Source organism: Eublepharis macularius, chromosome 2 (genome assembly GCF_028583425.1).
Source record: "Eublepharis macularius isolate TG4126 chromosome 2, MPM_Emac_v1.0, whole genome shotgun sequence".
NCBI classification, from domain to species: Eukaryota; Metazoa; Chordata; class Lepidosauria; order Squamata; family Eublepharidae; genus Eublepharis; species Eublepharis macularius.
This window is the reverse complement of record NC_072791.1, coordinates 226,140,859-226,163,716: the sequence shown is the minus strand read 5'-3', so window position 1 is coordinate 226,163,716 and position 22,858 is coordinate 226,140,859. Positions and strand designations below refer to the sequence as shown.

At 46.2% G+C, this 22,858-nt stretch overlaps 1 protein-coding gene across 3 annotated transcripts in view; it reads left to right on the top strand.

Moving 5' to 3' along the window:
* The first annotated feature begins 10,327 nt into the window (after positions 1–10,327).
* GULP1 (GULP PTB domain containing engulfment adaptor 1) overlaps positions 10,328–22,858 on the top strand; it is a 276,675-nt gene continuing 264,144 nt past the window's right edge. For all 3 annotated transcript variants that reach the window (XM_054972475.1, XM_054972476.1, XM_054972474.1), the window contains exon 1: positions 10,328–10,417. The gene's annotated coding sequence lies outside the window, so the exon portion shown is untranslated. The remainder of the gene's footprint in view (positions 10,418–22,858) is intronic.

Below are 22,858 nucleotides of genomic sequence, written 5' to 3'. Positions count from 1 at the left end.
AACAGCAAAAGTTCATAGAAGGGATCCCATCTTTTTGCAATTTTGGTTGGGGTGTCAATTACTGACAAATAGCAGCCATTCCTATTCTTAACAGTTTGTTTTCTCTGAGCATCTCAACCTGTTTTGATTTCCAACCACCTGGAAAGTCTCTGGAACGCACAGAATTTCCTTCACACCCACTCAGAAAGGAGTCAGGAATGTTTGTCCTCTTCTGATGCAGAAATGGGTAAGGCTTGGTTTGTACAAAACCTCATGGCCTGTGTTTACTTCCTCTGGTGAGTAGACCCTCCCTGTAGTTACTCAGTGATGAGGTACACTGTCCAGGTACACTTTTATCAGCTAAAGGAAAAGAGAAGTGAGTTCCAAAGAAGAGAAGAGTTCCAAACATGATTGTTTGGAACTCAGTTTGGTGGTTCGTTATGTTGAACACTGAGAATTAAACTTGGTAGTTAGTCTCTTGCCTTGACAACCCTACGGGGTCGCCGTAAGTCCGCTGCAACTTGATGGCACTTTACACACACACACATTCAAGGCACAATTTCATTCAAGTTCAGTTACTAGCTGAACTCCTACAAGATATTTTCAGGAGTGGGGGAGAAAGAAAATGCAAAATACAGAAGACTCCCTTGAAGGCTGAGGTCTTGCGATGCATGTTCAGGACAACACACTGAATTTCAAGGATAAATCCCCAGCTCAGCTTCTGCACCCATTTTCAAGAGAACCGACAAGCTTTCTAAAGCAGCGTCTTCTTTGAAGATGGAGAGACTGGAGTGAATGTTGCTGCACCTGTTCAGGACATGATTATCAGTGCAATCCTAAACAGAGTTACTCCAGTCTCTGGTTAGGATTGCACTGTATAGAACAGTGTAACTCTGTTTAGGATTGCACTGAATAGAACATAAGTCCAAACTCAAACTCCACCTTGACATTTATTCTCAAGAGGATTTGGAGCGAGCAAGGCCTTTTACCACTATGCTTTTCCAAGTATATTCAAGACTGAGTCCCGGCATTTAGGAAAAAAATCCGAATTTTAAATATATGCTGATGGGGTCTGAACTGGGTGAGAGTGTGATTGAGTGAGATCTTGAGGTTAGAGTGGAAATGTCAACCCCAGGTGAAGCAATGGTGAAAGAGGCAAATTCCATGCTAGGAATCGTTAAGAAAGAGATTGAAAATAAAACTACCAGTTCTCTAATGCCATTGCATAAAGCTGCAGTTTGGCTTCATTTGGAATACATGTGTAGTTAGGTTTCCATATCTGAAAAAGGATATTGCGGAGCTGGAAAAAAGTATAGAAGCAGTCGACTGGGATTATGAAAGGATGGGTGCACTTTTCCTATGAGGAAAGGCCGGGGAGTCTGGAACTTTTCAGTCAAGTTCTTTATTATTACGATCCAGAATCAGAATGTAAGTATACAGTAATATATGAGAAATACATTGATTACATGTCTAGCATTTAACAATATACTTAAACAAACAAAATTGTTAAAATGTTGTTAAAATTTCTTAAAAGAAGTTATAATAGTCTGTCTGGTTAGACTAGCCAGGGTGCAGAATCTTGCTACCTTGGCAGTAATTTCATTACAGCAGTCAGTTAGAAGGAGGATGGAATAAAACTGATTAGATCTGCCTGGGTAGGTGGCAATAATTTTTGTGACGTACTTTATTCTGATCTCCTGATAATGCTGGCAAATATATAAGAACATGCTCCGTTGTCTCTACCAGTCCAGATTGACAGGTGCAGAGGCGATTTACGTATGGGATATGAGCATATCTCCCCTCCAAAAGAGGGGAGGGCATTAAGTCTGACCGCTAGCAACTGTGGCAAATCCAGCAGGGGGGCGTTTCAAAAGGGGCTCAGTCATTTTCATTATGTCAGCATCAGCTGTCAAAAAAAACCCAAACCTGGAGTGCAGGTATAAAAATCGCCATCTCTGAAGAGTGAACATTGGGAGCAGATGATCTTCACAATAATGTTCAAAGCCTCTGATCACATGCAAAGTACTGCAGCTGGAAGTGCCCAAAACATTTTTCTGTGTCCATCTATCCAACATTTTAAAATGTGATTACAATGCAATTATATAGATCTCCTATAGACTAAGACGGCTAACTCCTCTGCATCTTTTAGTTGACTGTTTTAGTATCTTATGGTTTGCATCCCACCTTTTAAAATGTTTTTATGCTGTGGGCACACTGTTAGTTTTGTCGACTTTTGCTGCCGTGATGGTTTGCTTGCCGTGGCTTTTATTGTTAATGGGATTAATTTTATTGAGCCGTTTTGCTGACATCTAAATGTTTAATTGTTTTACATCGTATTGCTCACTGCCTGCGGCAGGTCTCTAGGGGGTGGGACAACACAGAAATACTCTAAATGCATAAATAATTGCAACATGATAAGGGTGCAGCTAAAAAGGGTACTATATTTACACAGCAGTATAATAACTTGTTACACTATTTAACCCATATCCTCATCCCAATGCCAACCTTTTCTAGAAATTAAACACTGCTGAGCATGCAGCTATCATCAAAAAAGAGATCTGAGGCATTGCATGTGAGTAAAGTGCCAGTTTGGTGTAGTAGTTAAGAGCGGCAGGACTCTGACTTGGAGAGCCAGGTTTGATACCCCATTCCTCTGCTCGAAGCCAGCTTGGTAACCTTGAGTCAGTCACAGCTCTCTCAGAGCTCTCTCAGTCTTACCCCCCTCACAGGGTGATTGTCGTGAGGATAATAATAACACACTTTGTAAACCGCTCTAAGTACTTGTTAAGTTGTCCTGAAGGCAGTGCCGGATCCAAGCGCGCGGGTGCCCGGGGCAAACCTTGCTTTGGTGCTCCGCTCGTGCGCAGCGCGCGCACGCTCCTGGCGCTGAATGATGACATAACTTTTGTGATGTCATCACGCAGGGCGGGAGCCATGCCCGCCTGCGCGGCAAGCTGGCCGCTCCAGCGCCTGGTGAGCCATGGAACTGGCGGCAGCGCAGGTGTGCGCTGGGGCGGCTGGCGGGCTTGCCGTGCGTGCAGGACCTCCCAGCCCTGTGCTCAGCCACCCGCGCGGCAAGCCAGCTGCCTCAGCGCACGCTCTCGCTGCTGACAGCTCCACGGCTCACCAGGTGCTAGGGTGGCCAGCTTGCCGTGCGGCCAGCTGAGCGCAGGGCTAGGAGGCCCTCCGCGCAGTTAGTGTGCCCCACTGCCCTGTGTTGCTCGCGTGGCAAGCCAGCCGCCCCAGCTCACGGTGAGCCGCAGAGCTGGCGGTGGCGAGGGTGTGCGCTGGGGCAGCTGGCTTGCTGTGCGGGTGGCTGAGTGCAGGGCTGGGAGGTCCTGCGCGCGTGGCAAGCCAGCAAGCCACCCCATCGGTGGGGCCGCCGAGGGTCTCCCAACCCTGCGCTCAGCCTCCTGGGCAGCTGGCAGCCGCGCCCGGTGCCCCCTCTTTGGCGGCGCCAGGGGCAGGCTACCCCCCCTGCCCCCCCTGATCCAACCCTGCCTGAAGGGCAGTATATAAATCAAATGATGTTGTTGTTGTTGTTGTTAAGAGCACTTGCTTCTTGTTAGCCTTCATGTGCCAGTGATCTGGTCTAATTTTATAAGAGCAGCAATGTTACAACGCCCTTCATTAGCTGCACTAGAGAATGACCCAATGTATATGGTGGGCGAGAGCCTACAAAAAGGATGCTGTAAAAAAGGAAAGTGTAGTCAGCAGATTTAGACCACCCTCTGGAATGACTAACAGCCGGTGTGGAGCTCTAACTGAAACCAAATTGGTAATTCATTACCTGAACAGTTTGTTTTTTAATTCCCAGTCCTGAGAGATAATTTGAAGTTTCTAGATGCAAGAAGTTAGCTACAGGTTTATGCGATGGTTGATTCTGGACTTATCAGGATAGTTATTATTTAAGAAAAAACATTTTCACTTGTATTGTTTAAAAAAGCCATTAAGACTACTATCCCCTGGGGGGATAGTTGGGAATTGGAAAGTAGAGGGCATTTTGCATTACTGTAGAGGGCATATTGTAGACCTGGAGGTAATTAAAGGCAGATGAAGATGTTCTTTTCTCCCCTCTCTCCGCGCAATACGTTGCCATTGAGAACCATTTAGTTTTGTCCCTTTTTTGTCACTGCATTTCCCAATTCATCCTTTTATTTTAACTCTATTGCCCTATTTTTGTGCCGTTTACAGTGTGTATGCTTCACATGAACACAACAGTTGCAAAAATAAATGTCACTTTTAATGTTAACATTCCTATCAAATGTTATTAGTATGGCTGGGGCAAATGACAGCAAATCACAAAATTCAGAAAATTCGGCCACCGATTCAGTAACCAGTGACCTTGGCATGGATCCTACCCCTATCCTACTACTCTGTTAAGAAAAGTTTATTTATTCATTAAAAAGATTGATAACCCACTTTTCCTTTTGACTCAAGTTCGAAGCCTTCCTCTGATCTAAGGAGCGTTCCTCCAACTTAAGCGGCTCTCTGGCTGCAGGAACGGCTTCTTAAGTTGAAGGAAGGCTACTTGGAGAATAGTTGGATCCACTCCATTATTTGGTAGGACTCTGCACACATTGGTGGTAGAAAGTGCCATTGAGCCATAGCTGACTTATGGTGACCCCTGCTGGGGTTTTCGAGGCAAGAGACTAACAGAGGGAGTTTGCCAATTGCCTGCCTCTGCATAGTGACCCTGGTCTTCTGTGGAGGTCTCCCATCCAATTAGTAACCAAGGACAACCCTGCTTAGCTTCTGAGATCTGATGAGATCAGGCTTGCCTGGGCTATTTATGTCAGAACCTACACATATTACATTTCTACAAAATGAAAATACCCATGTGGCAAGGAAATGGGTTCACTCATGCCCACCATGCATGTTACCATAACTTAAAGAGCTGTAAGTGCAGATTGACAGAGACCACATACTGTGCATGCTGCCTACACATGAATTCGCGTTTTAGAAATTATGCTGAATGTATGTAAGGAGGGAGGCAGAAACAATGGGAACAACCGAACCCCCACTAGGTATCTATACAACCCAACTCATTACTTCAGGGCTCCTTTAAATGTTTTCCTGTAACAAGGCAGGGAGCAATAATCATGTTCACAGTTGTAGTAGAATTCAACGATCTATTGGACAAACCAACCAACCTCTGCGCAAAAGAATAAATGGACACAAATCTTACATTAAAAATGGCAACATCCAGAAACCAGTGGGAGAACACTTCAATCTACCAGGACATTCCATCAAGGACTTAAAGGTCACTGTAGTTCAGCAAAAACCTTTCAAAACCAGAATCCAACGGGAAACTGCTGAATTGGAATTCATATGTAAATTTGACTCAGTCAGACTTGGATTGAATAGAGACTATGAATGGTTATCTCGTTATCAGAAGCAAACTGATCCCATTATCAGAAGCTACTGATTGCATCTAGTCCCCCCTCCCCTCTCCACCAATATATCTGACCAATTTCTTCTTGCCCTCCATGCATCTGAAGAAGAGAACTGTGATTCTTGAAAGCTTATGCTACAGTAAAGTTGGCTAATCTTAAAGGTGCTACTGAACTCTTTTCTATTTAACTAAAAGATGGGCAAGCCTCAAGGGGAAGGATATTCCAAAAATGAGATGTCACTGCTAAGGAAAGCCCTACCTCTAGATTCTACCCACCTCACCTGGGTAGGAGAGGTTCAAAGAGCAGGGCTAGAGATGGGGATCTTTGTGGGCAAGTGGGACAGAAGGAGAGAAGGCAGTCCTTCAGGTACGCAAGTTCCTGTTAAGGTGCGCACCTGCATTTTGAATTGTTCCCAATAATAGGCAGGTGGTCAGGATAGATCTTTCAGCACAGAGGTGTTATAGCCAACCTCCAAGGGCAACCTGCTGACAGCATTTGGGACTAATTGAAGCCTTGGGACAGTTTCCAGAGGTATGCACCGAACATTATAATATGCGAACCCGGGATCCAACACAAGGATTGCTGTTCTGCACTGAGCATGTGGGGAGACCTGTAGTTGCTGAACAGAGACTGAAAGGCATTCTGGACATACTCAGAGTAATCTGTCCTTATTAGTACTCTTGGTCGCTGGTGGTGAAAACAGACTGTGAGACTGAGCCAGGCACGAGCTCGGAATTCCAGGCTGGGGCACAGTAACCTAGGCTCATGCATAACATAAAATGTATTCACACCACCCCTGCCAGAAGTTCAATACGTGAATCATGAGGGGGCGTATTAACTGCAGAAGCAAAGCCAGCCCTGCTGAAGTCACTGGAACACAAATGCTGGGAGAGCAACCCTAAACGCTGAAGTAGGTCCCATTTCATTTAAAGGGACTTGCTCCCAGGGAAGAGCTCTTAGGATTGCATTGTAGGTTACCCAGAATGAAGAAATGCCTGAGCAATGAGTTCTACTAAATGGAACACGCCACGCTGGAATCATTTCCCTTAAATTACTACATTCAGGGCTTTTTTTCAGCAGGAACGCTGGGGAACGGAGTTCCGGAACCTCTTGAAAATGGTCACATGGCTGGTGGCCCCGCCCCCTGATCTCCAGACAGAGGGGAGTTGAGATTGCCCTCCGCAGCAGCACGGAGGGCAATCACAACTCCCCTCTGTCTGGAGATCAGGGGGCGGGGCCACCAGCCATGTGACCATTTTCTCCGAGGGCAACCCTCTGAGTTCCACCACCTCTTTTCCCAGAAAAAAAGCCCTGCCTACATCCTTCCCAGTTAGATACATAGGAAAGGCCCAAGCTAGCCTGATCTAATCAGATTGCAGAAGATAAGCCGGGTTGCCTTGGTCAGAACTTGGATAGGAGATCACGAAGGGAGTCCAAGTCTTCCCTATAGAGTCAGGCAATAGCAAAACTTCTCTGAACATTTCTTGCCTTAAGTTGGCTGCAACCTGAGGCCAAAACCCCCCAAAACATAGGAAGCTTTTCTGGGAGAAGCAAAGAGTAGCAAGTCGAGATGGGCACGAACTGGGAAAATGGCGGTTTGTTGCGGTTCGTGATTCATTGCATTTCACAAACCACGAACCATGAACCAGCATGAAATTGCCCGGTTCGTGAACTGGTTCATTTGGTTCATGACTATGTCACTTCTGGGGCAGCAGAAGGTCTGCAGAAAGCCCACCCACCCCCATTGCCTAGGAAACTGATTGATCGGTGCCAGGCTGTCTGCAGTGACGAACTGAAAAATGAACCAAACAAAATAATTGCGGTTCATCAGAAATGCCCTCCAACAAACTGCCGGTTCACAAACCAAAAAAAACACCAGCCCAGTTCATGACAAACTTTGGTTCATATTTCGGTTTGTGCCCACCTCTAGTAGTAAGCAATCATTCTCTTCCGTACTAGAACATCCTGTAACAGTCCATGCTTACGACTGTCCAGAATTTATCTTGTCAAATGAAGACTTTTTGAAATGGCCTCTTGGTGAGGTCTGACAGACCCAACCGCCACGTTCTTCTGCAGCTGGCAGCCAATCTCCACACCAAGACACCCAGAACATTATCATGAAGAATATGCGACAACCAGCTGTGTCCAGAGGATCTCTCATACCAAAGTTGTTTCAAGTGGTGTGTCTGCTTAATAAAATATGGATTAGGCCTGAGGGCCACTATGATTTACAACAATATTCCTTCTTTCCTTAACAAGAAGATTTGAGTCTAATAGTACAATAAAAATCAACAAGAACACCCGAGTATAAGCTTCCTTTATCAGATACAAGATGAATGGAACTTGACTGTCAAAAGCTTATGCCCTGGAAACCTTTGTTGGTCTTTAAGGGGGTACTGGACTTGATTCTTGCTGTTCTGCTACAGATCAACACAGCTACCATCCTGAAACTATCTTCTTTTCATATATTCTTCCTCTACAGTATTCCTTCTTTCCTTTGTTTCCCAATTTCTACATCTTTTTATTTGCTTAGGACGTTTCCCAGAGCCTGCTGTCTGACTTTAGGACTTTTGAGCCATTGACCACGTGGCAGATTTGGGCCCCTGCCAACTTTGGCATGAAAAGGTCAGATTTCTTCTCCCATAGCACCCCAGTCCATGCCAGCCCTTTGCTACAATCTATAAAGCCACGGAGTTCCGTATTTCACGGATTTCTTTAGTGGCAGTGGCTGCCATGGACGGAATGTGCCCTTCAAGAGAGAACTGTGTTAGCAGATCTGGGCACAGGATCACAGATGGTACAAGCTGGGACAGATCTTCCCATGCACCTTGGCATCAGTTTTATAACTGCTACACCAACATAGATCTAAGGAATCTCTGGTGGGCCATTAGGTCAACATCCGGAAGCTGCCATAGCTTTGTTTTACTTGTACATTCTTGCCTCCCTGCCAGTTTGCTCACCCCACCTCTCCTCATATGGATTGAAATGACCCCACTCCAGGGGCTGTACTGAAAATCTTTCTCTGCTGTGGGGGAGCAGAGCAGACACACATATCTCCCTCCACCACGATCACAAAGACGTGTTTGTGGCAGACACTGCTAGGACATTTATTTGGAAATCTTTAGAAATAAGCAGGGAACAGCACTGGGCTTTAGAACAGCAATTCTTCACATGCAGATTTGAGAATCAGCTCTTTGGGAGTCAGGTATTTATCAATAGGTTCACACCAAGGTACAGAGGGAGGAATCAATGCAAGTTATTCAGTGGCATCAGATAGATGAGCATTTATTTGAAGGTCAATACACTGATTTGCAGGGACTGCAAACTTCAGACAGAGGGGCTGCATGTGAGGCAACTGGAAACTTGTGGGGACAACTCCTCTGATTGGGGGAGATCTGAGAGCTCAGCATGTTGAGTGGATGGAGATTGGTGGAGAAAAACTTATTCGAGAGAGGATCTGAGGGAAGAGGGGGAAAGGCAGCCATCTTGATTGCTACTGATCAGTTACTGATTGTTGAAGATAAGTAACTTACAATAGTGTTGTTAAGTATCTTGTGTGATTAATCACATTACATTGGTGGTGAAGAGTGCCCTCAAGTCATAGCTGACTTATGGCGACCCCTGATGGGGTTTTCATGGCAAGAGACTAACAGAGGTGGTTTCCCCATTGCTTGCCTCTGCAATCCTGGTCTTCGTTGGAGGTCTCCCATCCAATTACTAACCAAGGCCGACCCTGCTTAGCTTCTGAGATCTGACAAGATCATGCTCACCTGGGCTATCTAGGTCAGGATTAAAATGGTATAAAGTGGTATAAAAGAAACAAATACCACCCGTAACAATAGAGAAAACAGGCTCAAAGTGCCAACTGTTATTTGATGGTGAAATGAGGAGTGTTTCTATGTAAAAACAACAACAGTGGAGGAGCCAGCTTTTACTCCCTCATCCTTGCTTTCCAGCTTTCCCAAGCAACAGTTTTCCCTCATTGTTCCCAACAGGCATTCTTATTAATTTGTTTGAGTACAGCTTTCATACCAGACGTTGCCACTTTTGCTAGGCAATGGTGCCCACGCTGCTTCTGCACACACGAGAGGTTCAGGGGAAGGCCTTTCTTAAATATACTGGGAAGGGGAGAGAAATAAGTTATATGGGGGGGGCACATTGTTCCTAGTGGGCATTCTTGTTAATTTGTTGAGTACAGATTTCACACCCAAGGCAGGCGCTTTTGCTGGGCGTCAGTGCCCACCCTGCTCCAGCATGTACCAGAGGTTTAGGGGAAGGCCCTTTTTAAATATACTGGGAGGGGGAGAAAAATAAGTTATATAGGGGAGGAGCATGTTGTTCCCAGTGGTCATTCTCGTTAATTCATTTGAATACAACCTGCAGTTTTCACACCCAAGCTTGGCACACCTTCCCTGGGCAATGGCTTCTCCATACACCAGAGGTTTGGGGAAAGGCTCTTCTTAAGTATACTGTGGGGGGGGGGAAGAGTTATTTGGGGGGGGCACATTGTCTCCAAGGGGCATTCTTGTAATTCATTTGGGTACAACCTGCAGTTTTCACACTCAAGTTTGACCCCTTCGCTGGGCAACGCTGCCCACCTTTCTGCACAGATGAGAGAATTAAGGGGAGTGCATACTCGGGGAGGGAAGTAAGTTATATACGGTGTGTGCGGCGGGGTGGGGGGGGGGTCCCGTTGGGCCAGATGAGAGGCAGAAAGTTTCCCAGGAGCGTGTCCACCTCTACCGGGACCGTCCCGGGAGTAAAGCCCGCGGAGTGCCCCCGGGGCTTCCTTCCGAGTAGACCGGCAGCCGGGAAGGCGCCTCGCCCGGCCAGGCGCGAGCCCGCGGGGCCTCCCTCTCCCCCTCCCCGCGCCGAGCCGAGGCAGGGCGGGGAAGGGAAGGGAAGCCAGCCGGGCCGGTGACGTCAGGAAACTTTGCTCGGGGGCCGCGAGAGGCTCCAGCCAGCCGAGGAGGCGGCGGCGGCTCGGAGCGGACGAGCGGGCGCCTCAGCCAAGCGCGACCCGCCGGCGCTGCGCGGACGAGGTGAGCGGCTCGGCGCCCTTTGCGGCGGGGGGGGGGGGGGCGCGCGAGGCTGGGGGCGCTGGTGCGCCTGCGGGGAGGCGCCCTGGGGGCTGCTCCGGGGCGCCTCCGTCCCCGCCCCCCCTCGCCTCGCCGCTGGGCAACTTTGGCGCCGGGGGCTGCGCGGAGGCCCCCGCGGGCGGGCGGGCGGGCGGGCTGGCTGGCCGGAGCAACTTCTCCGGGGCGGGTGGGCGGGTGGCGGGGTGCCCTCCGCCTTCGGCTCGGCGCTCGCCTCGGCACCCTCCCCCGGCCTCGGCAGCCGGAGCCTGCGGCTCGCGCGGCGCTTTCCTGTGGAAGGAAGCCCCGCTTGCCGGACCGCCTCGCGGGGGAACAGGGGCGGCGGGCTGGGGCTGGGGCTGGCCGGGGGCGTCCCGTGCCCGACTCCGGGCCAGGAGTTTGGCAGAAGCGCCGGGCGGGTCTGGCGAGGCGGTCGGGCGCCTTCCTTGACTCCTCCGCGGCGGATGCGCGTTGGCTCCGGGGCAGCGTCGCTGATGGGAGCCGCTGGCCGGACCCGAGGCGGCGGCGCGTGTGCCTGGCGGGGCCGCGCAGGTGCATTGGGCGGCCTTCCCGTGCGATGCTAAGCAGAGTTGCTCCAGTTTAAGCCTACTCATTTCAGCGGGCATAGGCTGGAGTAACTCTGTTTAGGATTGCGCTGTTTGGAGAAAGTGCTTCCTAAGCAACATTTCTCTAGTCTAATCCCATTGATTTCAGTGGCCTTAGACCGGAGTAACTCTGTTTAGGATTGGCTCCTTAAGCAAAATTTCTCCTGTCTAAACCCATTGATTTCAATGGCCTTATACCGGAGTAAGTCTGTTTAGGATTGTGATGTTTGGCGGAAGGGCTCCTTAAGCAAAATTTCTGCAGTCTAAGCTCATAGATTTGAGTGGTTTTAGACCGGAATAACTCTGATTAGGATTGCACTGTCTGGGGGAAATTTCCCATTGATTTCCGTGGGCTCAGGCTGCAGTAACTCTGTTTAGGATCGCGCTGTTTTGGGGCAGGCCTTCGGTGTGAGCAGTAACCCGGGGATCCGGGCCTGAGTAGCGCGTACCTCTCGTGGGGGAACGAAACACGGCGCTGCCCTTCTGTTCGGTGCAGATAGAGACCCCCGTATTGTCTGGGGACTGACGCGCCTGCCGTTTGGCCAGTCGCTTCTGCAATGAAGCTCCGAAGCGATTCTGGGCACGGCCAGCGATGCCAGGCTGATAAGAACGGCTTTGCCTCCGGGAGGTAGATACGAGGGTTGTGCATATCCCCTTTCCAGAGCTGCATTCCTCGAGGAAGGACAGGGTACATTCGACACTTCGCCTGCTGGATATCTGATGAAACCTTCTCCGGTTTTAGCAGGGAAAGGATTGGTAGGCAGGGTGCACCTGAAGTGGTATGCACCTCAGGGGGAGAAAGTTTCTTGAATTCTCAGAGGGTACCGGGAGTGATTTTGGGGGGGGGGGGATATTAGACAGAGAGATCTGTGGTCCCACCACGGCAGAATCTTGCTGGCTCAGTCAAAGCTTTTCGGTGTCCCGAGGACAGAAGGGACATCGCTGCTGGACTAAGGGAGCATGCTAATGTTTTGCAAAGGTGATCTTGGTTACGTAGGCAGAGAAAAGTGTTCGTGTGACTTTGGTCCGTAAAGTAGGGTAGCGACATCCAGGAAGATTGCGGTAACAAGCCGGCATTCGACACAAGTGCATTGCAAACAAGTGAGGAGAGAGGGAGTTGGGTTTTTTAATAGCAGGGTCAAGCCTCTGTGGCACTTTTTCAAAACAGCTGATGGCCCCTGTGGCAAGATATTGCTCACCCTGGATCCACTTGCCCACGGCTTACATAAAAGATAATTGCAACCTCTTTTCCAGAAAAGGAGGTCAGGAGCGGAAAGGTTAATTGTGATGGTGATGGGCGTGACATTCGTTCCTAGATGTTAACATCAGAGAGGGAGACTAAAATGTTTTGCAGTGATTTCTGATTCTCTCTCTGTTTGCATTTTCTCTTTAACATTAGTTTGAATCTTCGGTTTTGATGGATTTGTTAAACCAGCAGCCCCTGCAGGGGATGTTACAAGGCACAGCACTGACTGTTGGGCTGATCCAGTGAGCCGGTGTTTCTGGTCAGACACACTGCCTTAGTGGGTCAGCCAAACGGCCTGTGCTGTTTCTCCAGCGTTCCCAGCAGAGACTTCCCGTTGTTTCTGGCAAGCAGCGTACAGTGGAGAGGACAGTCGCTTGTTGCTTGCTTCCCCGTTCACATTAGCCACAGGCAGCATAAGGAGCTGAGGGTTTTCCCTAATGGATGCTCCTCTCCCCCCCCCCCCACACCTTCAAAAGGAAGAAGCTGCACACCGTGATATTCCTTCGGAGCACAACTTATGGGCCTCCCGGGGCTTTCTCCTTTGAATTGGACCAAAGGATAACTGTGGGATGGCTGCAGGTGCAGCGCCCGCGTGGAGACGATGGAGAGTGGAGATAAGGGAGGGGGTGGGGCTAAGCTCCATCTTCAAAATGGCTTCTTTCCCCTCCATTCGCTGTCTCATCGTCTTTTTTTCATAGATGTTGTTCGCTGCTAGCCCGTTGGAGAACTTGGATGTCTCTCTTTTGCTGGCTACTTTCCAGTTTTCTGATCTGTTCCATTTGGGTCCTTGTCCAAGCAGGTAGAATAGGTTGTGATAAGAAGCTGTCGCCAGCTAGGGAAGAATTATCTTCTTACTATTAGGGAGTGGAGCCAAGGTAATATCCCCGGTTGGTACCCGTGACTCAGGAAATAAGAGAAGGGACGGTTGTGAGTTGCTGCAGTCCTGCAGCGCCATGTTGCTACTAAGAGTAGCTGAGCCTGATTCTCTTACTGGGTGATGACATAACTAGTTGAGGAGCCTACATCCGGTTTGCCTGCTCTTTTCTAGTACCCTGTAGCAGCAGAAGTGCATGGATATGCTGGTGCATGTTTGCTTCCTTGCTCAGTATGGAAGAAGTCATCTCCTCCTAGTAAGAACACTTTGCGTGGTCAGGCAAGATCCCTTTCCTGGCCTTTAACATTAACTTTGACCGAATGAAGCATCTGTTTTAAATGAACGTGTTATAGGAATTGGGCTGATAGATATACATTTCAACACAGCTGATGAAGGTAGCGCCAGCTCATGCTGGAATCACTCGTGTTAGACTTTAGGGTGCCATCGGACTCCTGTTCTAGTCTCATGTCCTGATTAGTCAGGAAGATGACCATAGTGTAGCACAGTGGTTAAGTGGTTGGGCTGCGAATCAACACTCTACTGGTTTGACTCCCACTACAGCCATGAGCTCAGTAGGGGTCCTTGGGTAATCCACTCCTTTCAGCCCTAGCTCCCCAGCTGCATTGTGGGGATAATAATAACACTGATTTTGTTCACTGCTCTGAGCGGGCACTAATCTGTCCAGAAGGATAGTATATAAGCACACTGTTATTACTGTTATTATGGTGTGATGATGTAGGGAAAATGTTGAGCTATGTGGGAATGGCTGTGGGGAGCAGGAGAGAGAAGTAGCCCGTCACTCTGGGTCTTCAGGGTGTCAGTTTGGTGTAGTAGTTAAGAACAGCAGGACTCTAATCCGGAGAGCTGGGTTTGATTCCCCGCTCCTCCACTTGAAGCCAGCTGGGTGACCTTGGGTCAGTCACAACTCTCTCAGAGCTCTCTCAGCCCCATTCACCTCACAGGGTGATTGTTGTGAGGATAATAATAACATACTTTGTAAACGGCTCTGAGTGGGCATTAAGTCCTGAAGGGCGGTATATAAAACAAATGTTATTGTTATCAGCATAGCACCATGGCCCCAAGCAGAACTCTACTGTGCAAATGTATCATTTCGGGGAAGAAAGCAAGGAGATGGAAATAGATGGGCTGAAAATTATAGGAGGGAAGTTACTCCTGTAAAGTTTCTTTTCTTAAAGCTTTCAGTAGTTGCATTTCTGAATGCTTACCTCAGATACAAACAAGTCATAAATTATACATGCCACTGCACTTTTAAATATGAGAGCTGAGCAGGTTCACAAAAGGTACAAATGGCAGACCCTCCTGTTCTTTGAGCATTGGGCTAAGGCAGGATGTGTAAGGCTATCTGGGTCTGGCTGATCCACTGGGGAGTTGAAACACTTAGCATTCTTGGATAACAAAAGGGTCTTGCAGCATCTTAAAGACTAACATCACTGCGTCAGCTTTCCTGAGCCAGGGTTCATTTTTGTCAGATGCACGGTGGTGTCAGATACCTTGATGAAATGGTATTGACGACGTGGGCTTTGGTTGTTCCTGCCGACAGGTATTTATTTCAGTGACGCTAGCAGTAATAATGGAGGAAAGTACTTCCTCTCTGATATGTATTTAAAGGTTCTTGGAATTGTAAAGGCTTTGATGTAATGATGTTTAATAACTTCCTGTTGGAAGTGGAAGACTTGGTCTGCTTTTTAAAAATAAATTCTGGTACCAAAGAAACCTGTCTTGATATCAGGCTTCTCCCAGACTGCTCCCATCTATGTATTTCAGATATCATATTGAAAAGTGCCACTGCTGCTACTAAGTTACCATAGAACAGTTGCCTTTCATTCCTCGTTGCAGAGAAGCGTATATGCCTAATACTCTCAGGCAGATAAAAAGGAAATTGTGTATCCTCGATGTGTTATTTTTGTGAGACTGTTAGTAGCACAAGGCTGACTCCTATGGCTCTACTTAGGTTAGCATGCTGCATTGTGTAGGTGTAAGTGTGTCTTTTCAGTGGAGGAGCCTCAGGTGCCAACAGGTGATGAAAAGCTTGCCAGAAATTCTAAGCATTGATAGAACTTCATGTAGGTGCATCTCAGTTGTCTTCATACAGACCAGCGAAGTGGGCCAGAGTTAGCAAGCTGGATTCAACGGACCTTTTTGCTGGTGAAAAAGGAAGGAAGGATCCTATTTTACCCATCAAAAAATGAAATCTGCATGTACAAATGCCATAGAGGGTCTACAATAAAGAGGGGAATTGGGGAAGACTGAAGGGGAAAGCTGGCTGGATCCAACCCATTGCCTCTAGATGATAAGAATGGAGTTGAGCTTGGTAGTGGATTGCCTTATGGCTGAGCTGAGCTCAAAAACAGGAGTCTCACACCCTTTGCTTCCATGAACTGCATAGTACTTGCTTCATATTACAATAAGTCAGGGCTGTGCAGGAGCACGTTCATTGGTTCTACCCTCACCTCCTGTGCATGTTCAGTATAATATTTGAAACGGTATCCCTGCATACAAATGTTAGACCTTGCACTTGAAGAGGAGCCCTGGTTATCTGGACGAAACATATGCTTTAGGTTGGATCCAACAAAATGGCCGCGTCAGGCATCTCTTTCCCATATCTTCCTTCCCCTGAAACTGTTGGTACCTCTAAAGGGCACAGGATCCTTGAAGACAAAAAAAAGGCTCATATCCTGGGTAAGGGCTGCAGTGAGGAAAGGGAGGCCAGACAACAGAGCCCTTGTGTTAACGGAAGTACCACTGGTAATAAAGGAAAATGGTTCCTCTTCTTCATTGCTGTTCTCCAGGCTGCATAGCTTTTTGTCCACATGGGTCTTGTAGCTTCTAGAATTAGGTTTCAGATTTACTAGGAGGAAAAGGGCAGGAGGGATCGACATCTGTGCTCTGAATCTTGAGCTTTGTGGGATCCAACTTGCTGTCTCCGTTAATGCTTTTTCAAGTGATACGCCAGTATCCCCATCCTCTGCTCACAAGAGGTACGAACCTGGTCTTCCTGTGTGGAAACTCTTCTCTGCTCCTGTAGTCTTAAGGCCAAAGCTTACGTGCCAGTCCCCTGCTCCCTATTTGGTTATTTTCAGGGCTTTTTTTCTGGGGAAAGAGGTGGCGGAACTCAGTGGGTTGCCCTCAGAGAAAACGGTCACATGGCTGGTGGCCCCGCCCCCTGATCTCCAGACAGAGGAGAGTTGAGATTGCCCTCCGCGCCGCTGAGGGGAGATCAGGGGGCGGGGCCACCAGCCATGTGATCATTTTCAAGAGGTTCCAGAACTCCATTCCACCGTGTTCCTGCTGAAAAAAAGCCCTAGTTATTTTCCTTTCTGAAACACCTTTGTTTTTGTTGAGTTAGTTATTTAAGCAGTTTGTTGGGCGTAAGGAATGTGGTGTGTGTGTGATAGGAGGTGGTGGTTCTTGCGCCCTGCTTCTTGGAAGTGCAGTTGCCCACTTTGGAGATAATAATAATAACAACGTTCAATTTTATATACCACCCTTCATGACAACTTAATTCCCACTCAGAGTGGCTTACAAAGTGTGTCATTATTATCCCCCCAACAAAACATCCTGTGAGGTGGGCTGAGAGAGCTCCAGAGAGCCGCGACTAGCCCAAGGTCATCCAGCTGGCGTCAAGTGGAGGAGTGGGGAATCAAACCCGGTTCCCCGGATTAGAGTCCTGCTGCTCTTAACCGCTACAAGAAAGAATGTTGGACCTTTGGATTGATTAGTCATATGTCCTAGGATGGACTAATATAACTTCTGTTACGCCCTTTTTGTTTCTCTTCTGATACCCAACATGATGACAGAAATTCTGCCTTTAGAAAGAAACAAATCTGCGTTTTGGGGCAAGGAAATGTGGTTTGTTCTGACTGGAAGGAAACAGTTTTGAAATAAAATATCCTTTTTGTTCTGATTATTATTGCCTTCTGGGCAGGAAATCAATGCCAGATTTGGTGGTAGATATATTACCAGTATTGTGAGTTTGTACCATTCAAACTGCAAGTAACCAGTTTTGTAAAAAAACAACAAGTAAAATGCTGGTAAGGTATTAAGATGAGTAAATTGCACTATTACACAGGTAAAGGGAAAGGATACGTGGTTCTTAGGTACTGAATTGCTAAACTGTACATGGTTTCTGTGAATAAGAAGGATGGGTTGGGGGGGGGAGATCGTTTCTACAGGGAGAATAAAGAGGCCAAGCCTGTTCCAGTACTTCTTAATCGGTTTCACATGTGAGTGCTTCAAAAGAGCGTTCTTTGTCTTTGTATAACAGGGTCTTACCTTTTTTGCTCCCTACTGTTGTCACGAGGAACGTTGTGCAGGGAAAAAGCTACACATTTCAGTGTTAAACTTTTAATTCTGTAATCCATCCTGCTGTACCTGTTGTGACATAGTAGGGGATGAATTTTGCAGCTAGAACTGATGCTAATATCCTTATCTCTCTGCCCTGTACAGTGGTTGTAGTTGGTGTGAGTGAGCCACTTTTGCCTCTGTGGTGCAATTTGCGAATGCAGTCTGTCTGCACAGCTAAATCACAACATTGGTGTGCACGATGCAGAGGTTCAGAGGAATATAATATTTTGATTTGTCTTTCAAAGTGGAAGAACATTTCACAGGAATTTCTAGAGGTGAGCTGTTTTGAGATTAGTTACAAATAACCTGCTGCTAATTGACTTTATTAGCTTTGCTTCACAGAATGCATTTTGTAACGATGCCTTTGCATGCAAATATCTTGTGGCCTCTGATATTTCGAGGGCTAATTTAAAAATAAGACTCTTCAGTTTACCTGTGACTTCCCATGAGGGCAGATTGGTCCCTGACAAATTTGAACTTAATTTGAACTTAATGAAAGCATGTAGTCTCTCAAAATTGAATTTATAATCCTTTTAGGAATTTGCAAGAGGTTGCTGTTCTTCAAACAGAATTGTGGTGAAAAAGATAATTGTTAATCATCACACAGTGGTATGTTACGGCTTAATACTAGCACCGACAAGTCTCCACGGGTGTCATCTATTGATCATTCTGATCTCTCTCGTTGGCTGAGGCCTCTGGTTATAAGTATCATCCAAAGAACACGGACATTTCACCTTCCCTCTCCTGGAGAATGCTGCTCTGCGAAATAATTCTAATCAGCCCCTTGTTTCTGGCTGGGATGATTGCCTTTTGTGTGGGATGTGAGTGGGGCAGAGGGCAATTATTACGTGACAGAGAAGAAACCAAAGCAGAAATGTGCGGTGAGAAGAAGGAGTGCCTTTTAGTGTCAGTTCCAGCCACTACCTGCCTACAAACACCTGTTGTGGTTGCAGGTTGTGGTGGAAAGTGCCGTCAAGTCATAGTTGACATGTGGCGACCTCTGCTGGGGTTTCCAAGGCATGAAACTAACAGAGGTGGTTTGCCATTGCCTGCCTCTGCAACTCTGGTCTTCTTTGGAGGTCTCCCATCCAGTTACTAACCAAGGATGACCCTGCTTGGCTTCTGAGAACTGACGAGATCAGGCTTGCCTGGACTATCCAGGTCAGAGTAGGTTATAAAAGATTTCTGTTGGAGGCTGAGTTATGTGAATAATGTATGTGTATCATTTTCTAAGCTAGTGAAGACATCAAACATTTTTTTTTTAGGTACAGTGTACCCTCTGGGTAGTATAAAAGCTTTATTCAATTTAAATGTATATTTTTATGGTCCTAGCAACCTGTTAGTACGCACTTTACTTAGGAAGTATCTAAATACAAATTAGAATATTTTCATTTCCTTGGCAGTTTCACTTGTTCTGGTTGTTGAGCCGTTACATGCATGAATAACAGAGTGTTCTTAGCCAGGTCTACTCCGAATCCTGCTCAGGTCTACTCAGTGGAGCTTACTGGCAGGGATGTATCCTTAGGACTGTAAGTGCGGAATAAGGCAGATATATTTTCTATCTATTTTTATTGGTCATGTTTGGTTGTCCATGACTGTTAAGTATTATGGCTTTATTATTGTTTACATTTTGTATTTAGCTGAAACAGTTACTGGGAAAAAAAGAATTTGTGGTCTCTGCACCATTTTCAGCCATGCGGCTGACTTAACGATCTGGGATACTACATTTGATGTTCAGTTTGCTGAACTTCACACAGACTTTACAACTAGAAGTCTGAGTTGCTGTTCAAAGTAAAAACTATGCACAAATGGAACGTGGAATAAAAGTACGTGTACTAATATTGTTCGTTTTTTAAAAAAAATATTTTATTGGTTTCCCATAAAAGTAGAAACAGGAGAGGGGAAGGTTAAGAAGGAGAGATAGAAGAGAAGGGGAAAAAGTCATTTAGACTGCTTACATCAACATTCTAGTTATCTATGCATCATATTTTTCCTACCAAGAGTTCGACTGTGGTTACTGGTAATAAGTGACAATAGTGCCTTTATATATTTACTACATTCTAGTCCTTATAATTAATTTTAATCCAGTTGTAGAAGGGGGTCCATGGGACAGAAAAGTCTTCTTCCATTTATCCTTTCATTAATGAAGTTAATTTGTCCATTTCCGCGTTTTCCATCTTCGTTATTAGATCCTCTTGCAGGGGTATTGTTGGGCGTTTCCAGTAAGACACTAATAAAATTCTCACCGCTGTTACTACATGTACTATAAGGTATTTCTGTTCTTTGTTCAGTCATGTACTAATATTGTTCATTAACTTAAAAAATCATGTATAAAATATGTTGTATGGGGGAGAAAAAAATGATTGTCTGAAATAGTAGCCCCGGTTCACTCCAATTTGGGGGAAAGGGCTTGAGCATGTACTGGCAGTACAACTTCAGGCACTTGTGGATATGGAAAAAAATAATTGAGTACTGTTTTACTACCTGTTCAGATCTGCTTGTGGGGACTGAAATGGCGTTGAGTACCCTGAATAAAAACCTCTGCTAGGAGAGTGACTAGAGGAATGTGTCCAGCTCAATGCCTTTGGACCTCTCAGGGCTTTCTGATACTTTGTTTGTTTGTTTTTGTTTGTTTATATGTCATTTATAGTCCACCTTTCTCACTGAGACTCAAGGCAGATTACGCAGTGTGAGATTAGTGCAGTCGGTATCAAGGACATTTCCATAGGGTAAATAAACACACGTTTACAAAGACATAGCAGTAGCAAGAATCCAATACAGAGTTGAAGAAATACTGAAACAGGACATAAGCAGTTCTAGGGTTGACATTAACCAACATGAAGCACAGGTAGCTCATAGGAGCACATATTTAAGACAACATAAGGCAACATAGTGGTGCAGTCTAAGGTCCCTAACTCATTTAGAGAAGCATCTGAGATTCCCTCCCAACAATACAAAAGCCTTTTTGAATAATTTGGTTTTGCATCATTTGCAGAAAGCTAGGAGGGTAGGGTAGGAGAGGCAGGCCGTTACACAGAGACAGCCTGTGTACGGGCTGCTGTCGATTTTGCCCATGTGCAGGCTGGCACCTGCAGGAGACTCTGTTCGGAAAAGCAAAGCTGCCATGGAGGAACATAGGGAGGAAGGTGGTCCCGTAGGCATGCTGGACCAAGGCCATGAAGAGCTTTGTATAGGATAACCAATACCTTGAATTGAGCACGGTAACTGATAGGTAGCCAGTGGAGTGACTGTAGGATGGGAGTGATGTTCATGCTCCTGCTCACTCCTGATAATAGTCAAGTTGCAACATTTTGCACCAATTGGAGCCTCCTAGTTAACTTAGATGGGAGACCAATGTATAGTGCATTACAATAGTCATGTCTTGATGTTTACTATAGCATGGATCCAGGTGGCCAGGTCAGCCAGGTCGAGGTAAGAAGCCATCATCTTTTTGGATTGACTGACTGAACTGGGAACTGAAGCCCTGTGTCTGGTATAGCCAGGCAATACTAGAAGCTGATGCTGGAGTCAGGGGCAGGGTGTCCTGCTCAATCTTTCATGTGGCATGGCACTTAAACTTCTGCCACAAGGTTACAGTTTTGGTACTCTGGCCCCTGGCCATGAAGTTAATAGAGATCTGAGTGCCAGAAATACGTCTCTCAAAGCACAGTGATGCAATTCCCAAATGCCAACGCTGATTTTGTTAAGTGTTCGTTCTTGCCCTTGACCTGGAATTTTGCAGAGTCACGACTGAATATTTGTTTATGATGAAAAACACCTTTATTTGATACAGCTGCTAAAAAAAAAACCCTAAAGCTGTGTGCATGTACTCTAGCTTTAACCAAAGGCCATGGGATCCAAATCTCAAGAGCCGCTGGTTCTGGCTGCAGAGACCTGGAAGTTTGGGATTGTGGTGTGCTTCCATGATAGGCAGCAAAATTGGTGATCGTGACGTGAGGGTTAGAAGATTCCTGTGATTGGCAGTTACAATCAAAGGGGAAGGCGGATAAGGCAGGGCAGCAAAACAGGAAGGGGTGTTAAGTGGTTGTGTTAAGGAGAACATAGGAACCAAGAGGACATCAAACTAGTTCCAAACGTAAGATATTCTAAAAAGCTGCTGAATTGCCGACCAATTTTGGAGGAATCCAAGTTTGCCATGTGGATTTTTATAGAACGCTATAGATAACTTGGTTATCCAAGTTAAGCAATAGGCTGAAACATAAAGAGGTTCGTTACAGGCAGGCGTCCTTTGCTTAACTTGGGAGTCAAACACTCAGCATTGTAAAAGCTGACATTTTAAAAAGTGATTCCTTGCTCTTGTTTTCTACTTCAGTCTGTCTTGTTCAGTTTGACTGATGTCTTTTGTGTTTCACCTTCAACCAATGTGGTATGTTCTCTTTATACCTAAAAGAAACAATCATACACACAGTTACTGGTTGGTTCTTGACCTTATTTAAACTTTGCTTCTCATTTCTGCATTCTTAATCTTCTGCTTAGTATTTAATACTGTTCTACAAAATACCATCAATTTCCCTGCATTTTTGTCTACTTGGGGCAAAGACCGGAAAGTCTTCTCAAAACCCTGAAGTGAATGGTAATTTATATTCTGTTGAAGATTCCCAAAGCAACACTCAACTTCAAATAAACACCGTCTTAGTTCCTTATGGCATAGTGATCCCTCCATGACTTTAAAACCCAGAGAAAAGGTAGGTAGGTAGCAATAGTGCAGGTAGCCGTAAAGGTCCGTAGCAAAATTCCCAGATGAAAGCTTTGTGATACCTTTTATTGAGACTAAGTCTCACAATACAGCATGTGTGTGAGCTTTTGCATTCTCTAGAACTCCTCTTAACTCAGGGTGAATGTTAAATGACAGAAAAGGAGGGGGGGAGAATTTAAACACCTCTTTCACTTACGATGGTGGTTCTGAATGAACTTACTGATTACATTCCTCAGTTTGGTTCTACCTTGGGTTTTCTAAAGAAAAGAGTACCTTTTCTACGCATCACATAGAGTTTGGTAGAAGATCTTTTTGCTATATCATTTCACACTGCAGATGGAGTACAGATATTTTGGCATAATATGCCTCCTAAACCAGCAGTGAAAGAATAAGAAAGAAATCTCCTGCAACCCAGAACAGTGCCGTTTGGAATTCTAGCCAGTGTGTAGGCTCCGCGGTACGGCAAGTATTGTAGGTGATTAAGAGTGCGATCCTAAGCAGAGTTACTCCAGTCTAAGTAGAGTCACTCCAGTTACTGGATTAACTCTGTTTAGGATTACACTGTTAATAGCCTGAGGAATTGAAAGACCTCACTTTTAGT